The 17,105-nt window shown below is 38.6% G+C and overlaps 1 protein-coding gene and 1 long non-coding RNA gene across 3 annotated transcripts in view; one reads left to right on the top strand and one right to left on the bottom strand.

Annotated features, from left to right (window-relative positions):
- LOC145964990 (cytochrome P450 4C1-like) overlaps window positions 1-17,105 on the bottom strand; it is a 29,391-nt gene that overhangs the window by 7,499 nt on the left and 4,787 nt on the right. The gene's annotated exons all lie outside the window — the stretch shown is intronic.
- LOC145965825 (uncharacterized) lies at window positions 9,542-9,980 on the top strand. Its single transcript, XR_014436825.1, has 2 exons — window positions 9,542-9,627; window positions 9,727-9,980. It is a non-coding gene; the product is annotated as an uncharacterized LOC145965825 (long non-coding RNA).

The raw sequence follows: 17,105 nt of genomic DNA, 5'->3' as shown, positions 1-17,105 counted from the left end.
TTTTTCAACAACTCATTATTTGTAAATATGCATTATATGTTCTACGTTATCTTATATGCGTAGTAATGATTTAAGAGTATATGTACTAATGCGAATAGCATTTAACATTACTAATCTAATTTAAATATCGCAGGAAGAGTTTGCTTATAAAGAAGCTTGTACAACAAGCTAGTTATCCAAGAAATATATAGCTATTCCTTTATATAAGCTTTTTTATAAGTAAACTCTTCCTGCAATATTTAAATTAGATTAAAATGTTGAATTCTATTTACGTTAGTACGTATATTTTTAAATCATTACAATACGTTATTTATAAAAATACATGTATTAGACTTTATTTTATATATACCATAATAATGTACTAATGTGGATAGATTCAAATTTATTAATTTAATTTAAATATTGCAAGAAGAGTTTATTTATAAAGAAGTTTGTGTAAAGAAGTGCCAAAGAGTTTCACGTTGATCAATTTGCAGTCGTCGAATCGACTCGTATCCTCAGACATAACATTCTTCCGACCTGTCTGCACAGCGAAGACAACGTAGCGTGGTTACTCCAGCTGAGTCGCGGTCTTAATGGCCCACGAATGCTTGGTTGTACGCTGCAATAGCGGATACTCGTACAGATCCCACGAGCGAAAACCCATGCTGAGATATCGTCCGCTTTCCAGAGCACGCAGCATCGACAGTTTTTCGATCTCGCTCAACAGCACGTGTGGCATTCGCCATTGTATCTTGAATATGTTGATCGCAGGCTCCAGCGTCGAATCTCTAAGCAGACAATTATTATCGTTGCGCGATCGTATTAAGATCAATTCGTGACGAGCGTTAATCACCACGCGTTTGTAATCCTCGCAAAATCCCAATAACATGTAGAGCGGTACGCAAAAATTGAAGTGTCCATTCGCATTGGTCGACGCATCCCAGCCGGCGTTCCTCATAATCACGCTTCTATCGGATGATACCGTTACATAGTTTTTGAGCGTAGTAGTTATTCCTACGTTTCTATTGCGATCAATCTCAACGCCATCGAGTTCGTATCGAATCTCATCGAACATGAATGCGACGGAATTATTTCCCAGTGCCACATCAGCTCCTCCGTCAGCTGGTGGTCTGTTTTTCGTTAGTTTTCCCTCGATGTAGGAAACTCTCATACGGCAACGTATACAGATTCTGTTGTTGTATGGGTATTCTTATCTCGTCACTGTATCCGAACGTTGTATTGGCGAACGGGTTGTACGTGTGAGTCTCGATCTTGACGATACGATCGTCGAAAATCGGTTCGTCACCGATGTTGAAGATATCGGTCATCGTTCAGCTGTTTCGCACCGCGAATCCCAAAGATTGTAAAAATGCAATGTTCGATGCGCTGAGTTTCTTTTTCTTGGATGATTGGATATTAGCGAACGTCAACGTTGTTGTCGCTGGCCTCGTAAAAATTGCGTTATCTCTCACGTCTTTCGATCCGTTCAACACGAGCACCTCATACGTCGCATACGTACGATATCGCCGTAGCCGTCGTACGTGCAATCTTACGGTGATCTCTTCTCCTCGAAAATCGAGCAATCGTCCGTTTTGGTCGACAACGCGTAACGTTAAATCCGTAATGCTCCGCGCGATGATCGCCAGGTAAATGATCTGCGCCGGTGTTTCCGATATCTTATATCCCGGTGGTACCCTCGGTGAAAATTCATGTATCATATGAACGAGTTTGCCGTTGTTGTACGCGCCCGCGGTCACGTTCATTCTACGCGGATAATATACGTTGATAATGTTAATCGGCATGTTCGATTCGTACCATTTTCGCGGCTCGAGAATACGATTCGAGAATCCTAGCAGCGATCCAATGTTGTTGAGCTTGCTAAAGTTTATTCTGTATGCGCATTTGATCTCGCTCCTCATCGTATTGTAATTAGCGCGGAGCACTATCGGATATTCTCCATCTTTATAGTCACCGTCGTCAATGTGTTTCTTATCGCGATGTTTCCGTGAAATTGCATGTTTCAAAAATGCATGTATATCTCGCAACTCGTAGGATCCCTCGGGAATCGTAATTTCCGCGTCGTCTTTGTCAAAGTAAAATTTATTATTCGAAGAATTCACATTCGGTATCGTGTGATAAGTCTCAAAATCCGTTAGACCGAGCTCGTATGCATCGTCGCCCAAATCTACGGCGGGAAAGAAGTTTGCCGCGAGAACGCTACTCTTCCCAGTCAACGTGAATGTCATAGACATGTCGGCAAAACTGTTTAACGAATACTGAATTAAATAGCGCAATATCCGTCTTTAAATTCGCACGCATCGACCGTTCGAAGAAACTGCAAGCACAATTGTTCGCAGATGCTCTGATCGTAAGTTTGAACAGGTGTGTGATTGTACTGTATCTTCGTTACGTTTCGTCCGAAATATCGCACCAATTCATTCGGTGGTCGAAGATTGCCGAAACTGTCAAAATATACGACACGATCTCCCCTCTTTGCGTACGCTACCCAATGAGTACCTGGTCCTTCGACGCTATCCAAAGGATCCCGCAACGGTCTTATGGATTTTGGGTCCCAGTCAAATTTAACAATAGTGTAGGATAATGTAGTTCATAACATGCTGATAAAAAGTGTCCATGGGCACCAAGTCCAAAAATGGACAGTTTCCGAGATATAAGGCATTAAAGAGTGGAAAAATGAGAGTTTCAAGTTTCAGCTAATGGCAGTTTGCAACAGGAATATATCATGATAAGCCATACCTTTTTGATATTAAACCCACATGCAGGTATAAAAGAGAGAGTTGTTTGTGTGTGTGTGTGTGTGTGTGTGTGTGTGTATGTGTATGTGTATGTATGTGCGAGTTTAAGTGATAATGAACACGCACAACCTGCTCTTAGTGTAACCCAGGATCAACGACGTGGACGTTGCAGGAATCTGACCCCATGTGTGTGTGTGTGTGTGTGTGTGATTGTGTGTGTGTGTGTGTGTTCCCAAGGCACAGATAAGGACCCCACTCCCGTTTCGTCACTCCCGTAGTATTTATAGCGACTCCAAACCCTCTTTGCCTTGGTTGTGTGTGTGTGTGTGTGTGTGCGCGCGTAGGTGTCAGGTTCTTCGCATAAAACGCATATACGTGCCCTGTCAATGCTTTCATTTTAGATCCTTTTATGGATCCACATTTTCAGGTGGATGACGGTTTCCTGCATCACGAACGCTTTCAAGCAGCATGTTCGAAGGATATCGAATATTCTCTTCATGACGCGCATACCCTAGATACCATAACACACTGGTTATGTGTGCACAGGTACCTAGAGTTCGAGCTCCAGACTTACACGTGCAGAAGTGTCCTCGAATAGGAATGCGTTCTGTACATATTTCATCAGCTAGTTGATATGATATCCAAAGTTGATGCTTGGTAGCATTTCGAAATCTAGAAAAAATTCTTACTCTTATAAAGCCCAGTTCAGGCACTCTATCTACATCTCTTCATCATCCCTTCGCAGTTTGTCTTGGACGTATGATGGCGCAAGCTTTATTTGATATATTCCAATGGTAAGTTCTTTTAAATACTCTATAGTAAGTTGTGGAAAGCCTGGTAGTTGTTCCGCATTTAAGGAAACCCATCTTTGGACATTTCTGGTACATAGATTTTCAGCTTCAACCCGAGCTTGAACGACATTTGGTTCCCTTGCTTTCTCAAGTAATTGCCGAGCCATTTCCTCGTTGGCTGATTCCATATGAATCGGAGGGTGGTACCTATTAATGATTGCGCCGGCAATTCGATAGAAGTCTCCTAAGTTCGGAACATGTATCGGAATCATCAATTGTAAGAATTTAAATATGGATTTAATGTGGCCATTTCTAGTTTCTACAATCCACCTCGACTTTGTAACGATCCGCGAATCGTTAGCGTCTTCCGTACTAAGTTGGCGTTCTCCTGGCGGAAGGTGAGCTGGCATTTTCCACATGACACCTAAATGAGCAAGCAGTTCTGTAGCGTCTCGGTATCCTCTATCTATGAGGACTATATCGTTTTCCTGAAACCAGTGCCTCATTCTTTCTGCATCTCTTAAAAATTCGCTCTGAAGAATTGCAGCGTCGTTGTTGCGACTGTCTGAAAAATATGGACCTTGAATGTCCAATATGTAGCCATCAGGTGCAACTATGAGAACTGGTTTCATTAGATGCCGCCCTTTGTGCACACAATACGACTGTCGAAGCGCCTTAAAATTACTGGATTTTGGGATATAACAATAAGTACCGTTAATAGCTGCAATTACTCTTGGAACATTCGGTTCCGGATTGTACAATTCATTCGCGAATTCCGTCACATGTCTAGCGATGTAATTTTCCCTTGTAATTGCATCGAATCCGATATTTTCTGGTACGAAATGTAACATTAAAGACTTCCTGACCATAGCAATAGAAGTACTCACTGCTTGCCTACTGGGGTATTGAAAAATGGCAGCTAAAAAACTATCGGAGAGACCTTGACGCATTTTGCATAGAAACATCAACAGATCCTTTTTACTAATATTATTTCTATACCCATCATTACGTCGCACACCTTCGCAAGAAGTGAACAGCTCTCGAAATTGTTCTTTTGACATAGGACAAAAACATTCAAATTCTTCGTCTGACAGACTATTTTCATCGTCAATTCTCTTCATATTGTTAGCGACTTTGCGAAGCCCTTGTAAGAATAACTGAAGTTGAGGTCCTCTGATAACGTATGGCCTATTGACAAATTGCAAACCGAGAAGCAAAGGTTGCAATATATACCCTTCAATGTCCATATGTCGCCGACATGACCTTACATCATCAGGAATAAAAATACCTTGCTTAATAAAAACATCAGCTTTGCACTCTACTGATAATCGATGTATAGCATTGATGTTATTGCAAAATAAGCACGTACTATTCCTAGTTTGTGTCAGGACATTTAGCCTAAGACAACCAGGATCTTCCTCCAATGCTACAATTTCATGAAGAATCGATTGGTTGCAGTTTGTGCATATTCTTGTCAAATTTCTTACTTCGAGAGGAGGTCTGTTGAAGGAATCTCTTCTCTGAATAGCTACTTCAAGTTTCGCAGCATTCTCGTCACCATCTATTCGAGTCATTAATCGTGGGGCAAACCGCCTGTCACATATATAACAACGAAGAACGTTTCTGAATGCCATGCTTTCACTAAAACATTTACTTGATTGCTGGATGAATTATACTTATGCACAGTATGCATGTTCACATAGTCAAGTCAATGCTCAAACCATACGTAATATAATGTTATTGCTTCGAATAGCATGTATGTAACATGTATAACAAGCAAGAATCATTTATTTACTTAATGTGAATTTTTGCAATGTATGAAAAGTACAATATAATACTACTAAACCGACTTGTGAATTACACTTATAACGTGCTTACAGTCAAAGCTGCCAGATCTCCGCCGCAAGCAACATGCAACACGGCGTGGAGGGGGTAATGAGAATGTGAGCGTAAGCGTACGTGTGAGCTCGGCGCTTCGGCTAGCTTCGGATAGTAGAAGAGGACAGAATACAGTCTTCTGTCTTCCTCTTACTAACGAAAGCGACGGCCGACGCGCGACGCTACACGCTGCTTGCTCCTCGATATCTCGATATGCGCTCAATGTTTCTCTTACAGCTTTTTTATCGTATAATATGTTTATAATATGTATGTGTATGTATATATATACATATATATATATATATATATATATATATTATAAATATATTATACAAATATATATACAAATATAAATATATACTAATTATATTACAAAAATATATTATAAAACTATTTAATATAATAATTGAACTTGTTTTCTCCATATATATACATTTAAAATAATAAAATAAAAAAATTTAACGAAGTGTGGCGATTTTCCACACCACCCACGGGGTATCACCAATGGCGCGTTAGGTTTTTTTTATATGGACCTTCGCCTAGAGCCCTATTATACCACATTGCATTATTTTGTCATTTACAAGTATGATGTCTGTTATACAGACAAGATAATTTTTATTCTCTTGCTTTTTACAAATATGTTGTCTGTTACACAGACAAGATGTTTTTAATACTTTTGCTTTCCACAAATATGCACAGAAAAAAAAATAAGTGTCAAATCAAAACTTATATACTTAAACTAACGCGTTCATTGTTTCGTATATACGCAACAATTTATAATCTTCTTAGAAGAATTTAATAATTTTAAATTTCAACAATATTATGTCTTATTTTAATATTGTAATTGTCACCACAAGAATATATAATTATTTAATTCTACTTTAAGAAAATTATAATCTTTGATTCAAAAATGTTTTTTTTCATCTAACATTGTTTCTTTTCTATTCAAGAAAATTAAATCTTAAATCATAAGAATATATTTTTCTTGATTGAACTATATAAAATGGCTTCATTCAAGTAAGCAATTATTCAAGCAATTATATTTTTCTTTAATTAACGCAATATAATTTCATTTCAAGATTTTCACGTTGAAATTAAATATATTTTCAAAACAAGAATGTCCTTTTTTTCTGTGTGATGTCTGTTACACAGACAAGATGTTTTTAATACTTTTGCTTTCCACAAATATGATGTCTGTTACACAGACAAGATGTTTTTCACGTACTTATTTTTACAAGCGTAATGTTTTTAATAAATTTATTATTTATGAGATGAGGGGCCAGCTATGTCAATAGTATCTGCAGCATGTAACCTTAAAATACTTTTATTTTTTTTAGCAACGGTAACATATAATTTATCCGCTGACATAAGAGACAAATGCTTTTCATCAATTTTCATTTTGATAGCTGTCTCGCCTCTCGTTTTTAATGCAGATTTAAATACACAAATAGCATTAACAGTAGCTGACGAAAAACTGTTACGTCTTTTGTTTTTAAATTATTTAAAAGAGAAAACATTCTTTCCGGATCGGCATTTGAATTTGGAAGAGATCTAATAGTACTTATAACATTTGTTAAATTGGGATATTTAGCAAGATTATTGTGTCGATTTTGTAAAATTTTTTTCCACATGCTGTCGAAATTTAATTTAGAAAAGTTTTGTTTTTCTTCCATTGTAAAATCTGATGGTAAGGCCATCCATTCCTTCTTTAAATCATCTTCATCAAAACCGCCGATAGTTTTAGCTATAAAAGAAACATCATTGAATGATGTTTCTCTATTGTTATCAAATAAACTTATATATGGTCGAAAAACTTGTAACTATGATAAAAATATATTATTTAGAGGTAATCTTTTACGAATTTCTTCTGCAGCAGTCACATAAAATATTAAACAATTCTCTCAAACAATTGTAACTATGTTTATGTGACCTTTCAGCGTTAATTCGTTCAGATATTCCTCACATTCTGATCCCAAAATAATTTCATTAGTAGGTTTTTGATTTTCTTTTAAGGAGAATATAATATTTGGAGAAAATGGTTTTAAATATTCTTCTTTTATAAAATTTCGACAGATTTGGAAAAGAAAGTTTAAAGATTTTGGATGCAATAAATGAATCCTTGTTTCTAATGCTTGAAAAAATGCATTAAATGCATTAAAGAAATTCAAAACGTATTTTAAAAATAGAAAATAAGCTTTTATCTCTACGTTGTTCATCATAGACAATAGATATTCTCCAGAATTTGTTTTTTCGCTCACAACCATTTCAGTAAGAAAGTATTTTATTGTATCCCAAGATTCAAGAAGTCTTTCGATACATAAATAATGCGAAAGCCAGCGCGTATCACATAATTTCAATATTTTGCGATTTGTTTCTTGGAAACACTCACAAAATTCACGAAAAATAGCCGTACGTTTTGGACTGCTATTGAGATAAGTAGCAATTTTTTTTAGAAATTCCTCGCAATATGCAGGCATTTTAGAACATGCAGCATGCGCTGCTAATGCGGAGGAATGACATGGGCATGAAAATATTAATAAATGTGGACATATTTCTTCTAATTTTTTTTTAAACGATAAATGTTTTCTTGTCATAACAGATGCATTGTCACATGATAAAGCTACGATATTTAAAAATAGTATCTGTAATTTCCACATTTCACATTTAAATGCCTCAAACAACTTTTCTGCGCTTGAATCTTTGGCATCAATATCAATTAATTTAACTAATTGTGAGCGAATATCTAATGTCTCTGGATCAACGTATCGAACAAGAAAAGTCATCCATTTATCATTAGTTATATCAGATGTTTCGTCAATAAAAATTGAAAATTTTGTATTCTGAATTTTATTGACGACACGATCTGTTTCAACTGGGCACAAAACATTTGTAATAATGTTTTTACATTTTGTTCGGCCCATGCTCATGCTTTTTAACACATTAGGATCTTTTCCAATATGTTAAAAAAAGTTGAGGATTTCTTTTGCAGTTTGATGCGAAATATTTTTATCAGCAATTAATGCAGCATATCGAATTTCTGCTATTTTTTTTCGCTCTTCAAACGACAAAAGTGAATCATCTGTTATGTTTATATTTTCGTTTGTATTTTTTGTTTCTGTTTTAATTTTACATATTTCTATATGTGCTTTCGATTCTGCGTGACGATAAATTTTCGATAAATCACCTCTCATGGATTTATCGCAAAATGAACAAAAAAATGAATTTATATCATGTGATACTTTACGTAACCATGGCTTAAATAATTCAATCTCTAGCCATTGGTCTTGAAATTTATATTTTTCGGATATTTTTTTATCTGAATTTTTATTATTATTTTTATTATCAGTACTTAAAGATGAATTATTTTCTTTAATATTATTTTTATGACAAGCAGAATCCACATGTCTTAAAACATGTGTGTTGCACGAAATATTTTTATTGCATATAATACAATGATACAAGCTCTCATCAAAAGCTACTTTGCGTATCCAACATTTAATTCGATCATCGTTGAGCCAAGCATCTGAAAAGCTTCGCTTAGATTTTTTTCTTAATTCATCACACATTTTTGTGAAACAAAAAATAGGCAGAAACAAAGAATTAAAGAAGAATGAATAAAAGAAGATGAAAAATGATAGATATATAGAAATTTGAAATAATCAGAACTCACAAATCGGGATTGTGACAGTTTCTTGAACACCAGGATTTCAGAGCACGTATAAAAAAATACGTTTACTTGACAGTACAAGGCGACAAGATTATCTGATGAAAAAAAAGGCCGCGAAACAAATGAACGGTATAAAACAAATGAAACGGCATGAAACAAACACCGAGTGTGCCTCAGTGTCTGTTCACCACGGCTCAGCACGGCGACAGATTGAACATAATGTCTCGTAAGTAAATCATTATTTATACAAAATTATTAAGAAATTTTAATGTTTCTGTTATAATTTTTTTTCTTAATAATTTTATAGAAGAGATAAATGAGGAGATGAATGCGCTGGTGCTGCAGGATGCACCTAATATGCAGCAGCTGCTGCAACAATTGTTGCAACAGCAACAATTATTTCAGCAGCAGCTGCATATATTTATGCAGCATCAGCATCAGCAGCAGCAGCAGCAGCAGCAGCAGCAGCAGCAGCAGCAGCAGCAGCAGCAGCAGCAGCAGCCGCAGCCGCCGCCGCCGCCGTCGCAGGAAGAGCAACAGCAGGAGCAAAATGGTACATTATTTTTTATATTAAATTATATTTTATAAAATTATATACATATATATATATATATATATATATATATAATAATTTATTTGTTTTATTTTTCAGAAAATAAACAAAAAGAAGAGGAGGCGGGCGGGCCCGTGCCCGCTGGTATGCGCACCGCAGCAGGGGCGGCTGGGGCGTCGCGGGCGGTCGAGGAGGCGACCGAGGCCGAGGAGGCGGCCGGGGCCGAAGAGGCGGCCGGGCCCGAGGAGGCGACCGAGGCCGAGGAGGCGGCTGGGGCCGAGGAGGAACGATAATTAAAAATTATTACTATTACTAATGTAATAATAACTAAATAATAAAAAAATAATAAATAATTCATAGAATATTTATTTATCCAATATTTTCTTCCTTTTATCCTTTATTCTTAGTTTTTTTTTCCTCCTATACATATATCAATACAATGTGGTATAATAGGGCTCTAGGCGAAGATCCACATAAAAAAACCTAACGCGCCATTAGTGATACCCCGTGGGTGGTGTGGAAAATCGCCACACTCGTTAAATTTTTTTATTTTATTATTTTAAATGTATATATATGGAGAAAACAAGTTCAATTATTATATTAAATAGTTTTATAATATATTTTTGTAATATAATTAATATATATTTATATTTGTATATATATTTGTATAATATATTTATAATATATATATATATATATATATATATATATATATGTATGTATATATATATATACATACACATACATATTATAAACATATTATACGATAAAAAAGCTGTAAGAGAAACATTGAGCGCATATCGAGATATCGAGGAGGAAGCAGCGTGTAGCGTCGCGCGTCGGCCGTCGCTTTCATTAGTAAGAGGAAGACAGAAGACTGTATTCTGTCCTCTTCTACTATCCGAAGCTAGCCGAAGCGCCGAGCTCACACGTACGCTTACGCTCACATCCTCATTACCCCCTCCACGCCGTGTTGCATGTTGCTTGCGGCGGAGATCTGGCAGCTTTGCTTACAGTTGTACTTTATAAGGGATTTAAAATATGCGATATTGCGAATTATTACGTTATGTTACTGTTAACATAAGGAAATAAATGTTATAAAGAGATATATAACATCTTTCAAAGCTGAAAAATAATGCGTATCTGTTAACGCACAGTACTAGCATGAATTACTAACGATATAAATAAAGTTATATGGAGTAATAACGATAACATTTACTGGAATTAAAAGAACTTACCATTGGAATATATCAAATAAAGCTTGCGCCATCATACGTCCAAGACGAACTGCGAAGGGATGATGAAGAATTTCATCTAGAAATGTTAAGAGATGTAGATAGAGTGCCTGAACTGGGCTTTATAAGAGTAAGGATTTTTTCTAGATTTCGAAATGCTACCAAGCATCAACTTTGGATATCATATCAACCAGCTGATGAAATATGTACAGAACGCATTCCTATTCGAGGACACTTCTGCACGTGTAAATCTGGAGCTCGAACTCTAGGTACCTGTGCACACATACCAGTGTGTTATGGTATCTAGGGTATGCACGTCATGAAGAGAATATTCGATATCCTTCGAGCATGCTGCTTGAAAGCGTTCGTGATGCAGGAAACCGTCATCCACCTGAAAATGTGGATCCATAAAAGGATCTAAAATGAAAGCATTGACAGGGCACGTATATGCGTTTTATGTGAAGAACCTGACACATACGCGCGCGCGCGCGCACACACGCGCACACACACACACACACACAATCAAGGCAAAGAGGGTTTGGAGTCGCTATAAATACTACGGGAGTGACGAACCGTGGGGTCCTTATCTGTGCCTTGGGAACACACACACACACACAATCACACACACACACACAACTCTCTTTCTCTCTTTCATACCTGCATGTGGGTTTAATATCAAAAAGGTATGGTTTATCATGATATATTCCTGTTGCAAACTGCCATTAGCTGAAACCTGAAACTCTCATTTTTTAACCCTTTAATGCCTTACATCTCGGAAACTGTCCATTCTTGGGCTTGGTGCCCATGGACACTTTTTAGCAGCATGTTATGAACTACATTATCCTACATTATTGTAAATTTGACTGGGACCCAAAACCCATAAGACCGTTGCGGGGTCCTTTACGATGCCGCTCTCGTTTTGATATATACCAGCGATCGGTAAAGAGTTGCGCATGAAAACACTTCTAAAATATGGAATGCGCACACGTTTTGCCAGTTGTAGCAATTGTACGTTGGTAGTTGCGCCCTGCGGCATTTTTAGCGTCTCATTGACGTTTTTTTTTTCTTCTTCTCGTTGAGACTCCTCGTCCGTATTTGTAAGGAGCGAGATATAATCCGCGACCTTCCATGGCGTGATTGTGACGTAGCATCTCTTGCAACTGACGTTGCGCGGTTTTTCCGTCGTTCACCGCCTTCGCTACACCCGCCGCTCCACCAATCAGAAATCCGAGCGCACCCAACATTGGTAGAATCGGCAACACGCCGCCGCATTTCGCTACCGGAAGTATCCGTTTCTTCGCCGTTTTTTTCTTCGTCTTCGTCTTCGCCCTCTTCAGACCCATACCAAGCTTCGTCTTGGCTTTCATCGCTGCCCAGACAGCTGTGGCGACGGCTCTCTCACCGAGAGTCGAATCTCCCGCACCGATACGATTTCGCGCTTTCTCAGCGAGTATCCTATCCGCCGCGTGTCTCTCGGTGAGATCGTTGCTCCGAGAGTATGCTATATCGTGTTCACGACACGCCGCGTCCAATGGCTTGATACCTCGATCGCCTCTGGCTAATCGCTTCTGCAACCGCGTGCCTGGACCGCAAAACTGATAGTCGGGAATATGGAATTCGATCGGAAGCGCGTTTATCGCACGATTTAAGAGACCGCTACCTGTCACAATTCTCGCTGACATTCGTAGCAATCTTTTATTAACGGTGGCGGACCGTCGATGTGCGTTCGCTGCCACGGCTGATTGTAATGTCGTATGCACGAACGATATTGTTGAACCTCCGAATCAGCCTTTATATATTCTGGAAGCTTGTCCCACAATCGTTCCACGTAATCACCAAAATTTTGCAATAAAACAAACTTTGGGATATACTGCAGTTGTTCGGCGGTAAGCCGGAAAATGTCTCTTTCATCCGACAGAAGGAGAAACATATTTGATACTGAGCGGTTTCGAGTCGAGACACCTCTATAAATAGGTCTCCCCCCTCGTGATCATTCGCAAAATTGATTCGAAAGAGAAAACATGCGGTTCGTACGACAACCTTTGACGATACGCGTGACGAATTGCGATGACAGATTACGATCAATGGGGGACAACGCGGAGATGCGCAGACACGGTACGATGCTACCGACTACTGTACGCGCGATCGTTTGCGGCCCCTCGAATTGTGGTAAAACCAACGTTCTGATAAGTCTACTGGAAAGTCCGCACGGTGTACGTTTCGAGAACGTGTACGTGTACTCGAAGTCGCTGCAACAGCCGAAATATCGATATCTGGAGAATTTGTTGACGCCGATCGACGAAATCTGCTACTTTACGTTCTCCAATAACAGTGACGTCATTCCACCGAGCTAGGCACGTCCAAACTCGATTTTCGTCTTCGATGACGTGGCGTGCGACAAGCAAGATACGATAAGAGAGTACTTCTCAATGGGTCGTCACTCGAACGTCGACTGCTTCTATCTCTGTTAGACGTACGCGAGAATACCAAAACATCTTATATGCGACAACGCGAACCTGCTGATCTTGTTTAAACAGGACGGTACCAACTTGAAACACGTGTACAACGATCACGTGAATACCGACATGTCGTACGAGGATTTCAGTGAATTATGTCGTACTTGTTGGCAGCAAAAGTATGGATTCCTAGTGATAGATAAGGACAGCTCGCTTACGAACGGGCGATACAGAAAAGGATTTAACGTGTTCGCGATACCGCAAAACGATTAGTCGCTGCCGACATTCCGTCGATAGGAGTGAAACGCTCGACACTCTGTCGACATGGCTGGAAGCGATAGTATTCACGAGCGTGAAAAGGTTGCGAGGCAGATTGAGAAAACGAGCGAATCGATCCGCAAGAAGCATCGCGCTTTGAAGACCGGTAAGATCGATGACGATATCGCGGTCAAGACCCATTTTAGGCCTATTATCGAGCCACTACAAAAGATCGTCGACAACTCTAGCTTAATCGCGGTGAAAAACGAGCCAGAGAGTAACACCGACGTGATGATTAAAACGTTACCCATCAAGCGGTACAAGGAGGAAGAGGAGGAGGAGGAGGAGGAGGATGCGACACCGAAACATAGGAAACGATTGAAGGCGAATCGTTTATCGACGCCGCGTACATCCGATCTATCGGATGCTTTATTGGATGAACCGCCGATAACCTCTACACCGTCAACGACAACGAGAATCGTACAACCCCGAATCACTCGCAATCGAAAATGTTTTCGAAACCACGGGCAACCCGCTCGAAACATCCATTCGAAACAGGTTACAAACGTCGGAAGGTCAAGAAGTGTTACGAGAGCACTTGGGACCACTGGGACAAAAGTACATGAGCGCTCTCCTTAGTGGCGACGAAAAAAACGAGATCGATCACGTGTACGGTGTCTATTTCAACGAGAATGAAATGCGTCTCGGTAACAAACGATTCGACATTGATAGAGATGACTCTATAATCATTGACAAAGTGAGGTACACGAGGATTATACGAGTTGATCTTCAAGAGAATTCCCGATGACGTCATATACACTGAGGACGATATGCAAAAATATAAGAGCATATTAATGGCGACGAGTGCGCATAAACGCAAATATGATGCGCAAGGTCGATTAAATAGCAACAAGGGACACAAGTATAAACAAATAATCGCACCGTTGATGTCGATCGAATCGAAAAAGAATAAATCCGGAACGGGAGTATTCATGCCTCGCGCGATGACGCTAACCGACAATAAAATCGATTACGTGCACTGGGACGATCCCAACGAGCTAGTGGATCGGCTACAGTTTCCAAAGATGAAATTAAACTTAATAGAGGATCTATAAATGTTTAAAGAACTCTTTGCATACGCCATGTAAACGCTATGCAAACTCTCAAAAACGCTATGTACAAACGTCTTTCAAACGCTGCAGTGTTGCAATTTTTGTTCTACAAACTCTTTACTAATCGTTTTTAAACTCTCGACGAACTTCCACAAACGTTCATGTAAACGCCAAACAAACGTTCATGAAACGTCTCATTTTTGCCAGGGTAGCATTCATTGTATCGTCATCATAAGAGCTTTATTATTAAACATAAACTTAAATTTAAACGGGCAGTAAGAGCCAAACGCGGATGGTAGTGCGTAAGTTCAACGAGAATTAGGTTTTCGTTGAAACTTATTTGTGTGCACAGGGCACAAAATTTATTATTAATGCTTTATTATTGATTAAAGACTGTTAAAATAAACTTTGTGATAACAATGGTTATGGGCCCAGGATTCCGCAATATATATATTCGCCCTGCAGTTCTATAAAATTGTGGTAAAATACAACTGTAACAAATTGTGATACAGAAGTAAGGTTAGAGAACGAACATACGGAACGTAATTGTAAAAACCAAAATGTCTATGCATTTCACACCAGTAGAGAGATTGTCAAAGGACAATTATGATACATGGAGAATGCAGATGCAAGCGGTTCTCGTACGTAATGAACGATGGTTATATGTAAATGGCATGAAGGCTCGCCCGCAGAATGAACCTGACATTCCGGCATGGGAATTGGCGGACCAAAAGGCAAAAGCTGACATTATTTTGAACATTTGCCCGTCAGAATTATGCCATATAAAGCATTGTCAAACGTCAAGAGATGTGTGGGTAAAACTTGAAGATGTGTACCAGTCGAAAGGCCCCGTCCGTAAGGCTACCTTATTGAAACAGCTTATTTTTACAAGAATGTCCAGTGAGGAAGGTATGGATGAACATTTAAACAAATTTTTCGGGACCATTGACAAGTTAAAAGAAATGGATATCAATATCGCAGACGACTTGGTAACAATATTACTTCTATATAGTGTACCCGACAGTTTTGAAAATTTTCGATGCGCTATCGAGGCTAGAGATGTTTTACCTGATCCTGAAACGTTAAAAATAAAACTCTTGGAAGAATTTCAGGCTAGAAAAGGAAAGGAATCAACGCAAAATCAACAAAATGCTCTTCACGTAAAGAAAAATAAACCCAAGTTCAAAGGAGAACATAAAATAGATAAAGGTTCTAAAACTACAATCGAGAAGGAAGTCAAGCCTTTTAAATGTCATTATTGCCACAAGCGAGGACACAAAATTGCACAATGCTGGAAAAAGAAAAATGAGGAAGCAACGTATGCCGAAGACGCATTTTATGCCATAAATAAAGATACTTGCTGCAAGCGTATGGCAAATAAAGAAAATTTCATAAATGCATTCAACGTAAAATCAGAAGAGACAGAAAAATGGTATCTAGACAGCGGAGCGACATCCCATATGTGCAAGGATCGAAACAGGTTTGTCGATTTATAAACAATCGTCAATCAAAAGGTAAGACTCGCAAACGATAAATTATCAGACATAAAAGGAATTGGTACCGTTTATTTGTCGTTAGCAGAGGGGACACGACTCCATTGAATAAAATTGAAAAATACGCTTTACGTCCCTGAATTAAGTACAAATTTATTTTCTGCGTCTAAAGCTACTACTAACGGTCGCAAAATTCTATTAACAGAAAATACTGCCACAGTTTTGAATCCAGGAGGCAATAAAATATTAAGGGCTAAGGCGAATAACGGTCTCTATTTTTTAGAATCAATTTCGGATTTCGCCGGCAACGCCAGATCAAATGTCGGACAAATGGAATTGTGGCACCAACGCTATGGTCATTTAAATATATTTGATTTAAAAAGGTTGTCATCCGAAAAATTAGTTCTCGGCACCCCTGAGTTCTCTCAGCAGAATTTTTCTTGCAAAGTTTGCGTGCAAAATAAGCAAACTGCCAACCCATTTCCAAAGCAATCAAACACTAAATGTCGAAGGTTGTTGGAAATTGTCTCATCTGATGTCTGTGGTCCGATGAGAACAAAAAGTATAGGAGGCGCTAGATATTTCGCCACTTTTATCGATCATAAATCAAGATGGACGGCAGTTTATTTTCTAAAGTCGAAGGACGAAGTTAAAGAAGCTTTTATGAAGTACAAATCGCTAGTCGAGAACCAAAAGGATTGCAAAATTAAAATTTTACGTTCTGACAACGGCCTTGAATATAGTGGACAATTGTTCGATCAAGAAGTAGAAAAGGCAGGAATCAAGCGTGAATATACGATATCTTATACTCCACAACAGAACGGAATCGCCGAGAGGATGAATAGGACTCTCGTAGAAATGGCGAGATGTTTATTATCGCAAGCCAATTTATCCAATGAATTCTGGGCAGAAGCTGTTTCAACG

This window comes from Camponotus vicinus, unplaced genomic scaffold, assembly GCF_025532165.1.
Source record: "Camponotus vicinus isolate PSW18456_S1 unplaced genomic scaffold, iyCamVici1.0 SCAF_14, whole genome shotgun sequence".
Lineage (NCBI taxonomy): Eukaryota > Metazoa > Arthropoda > Insecta > Hymenoptera > Formicidae > Camponotus > Camponotus vicinus.
The sequence above is the reverse complement of the archived record's forward strand: the minus strand, read 5'-3'. Positions and strand labels throughout refer to the sequence as shown.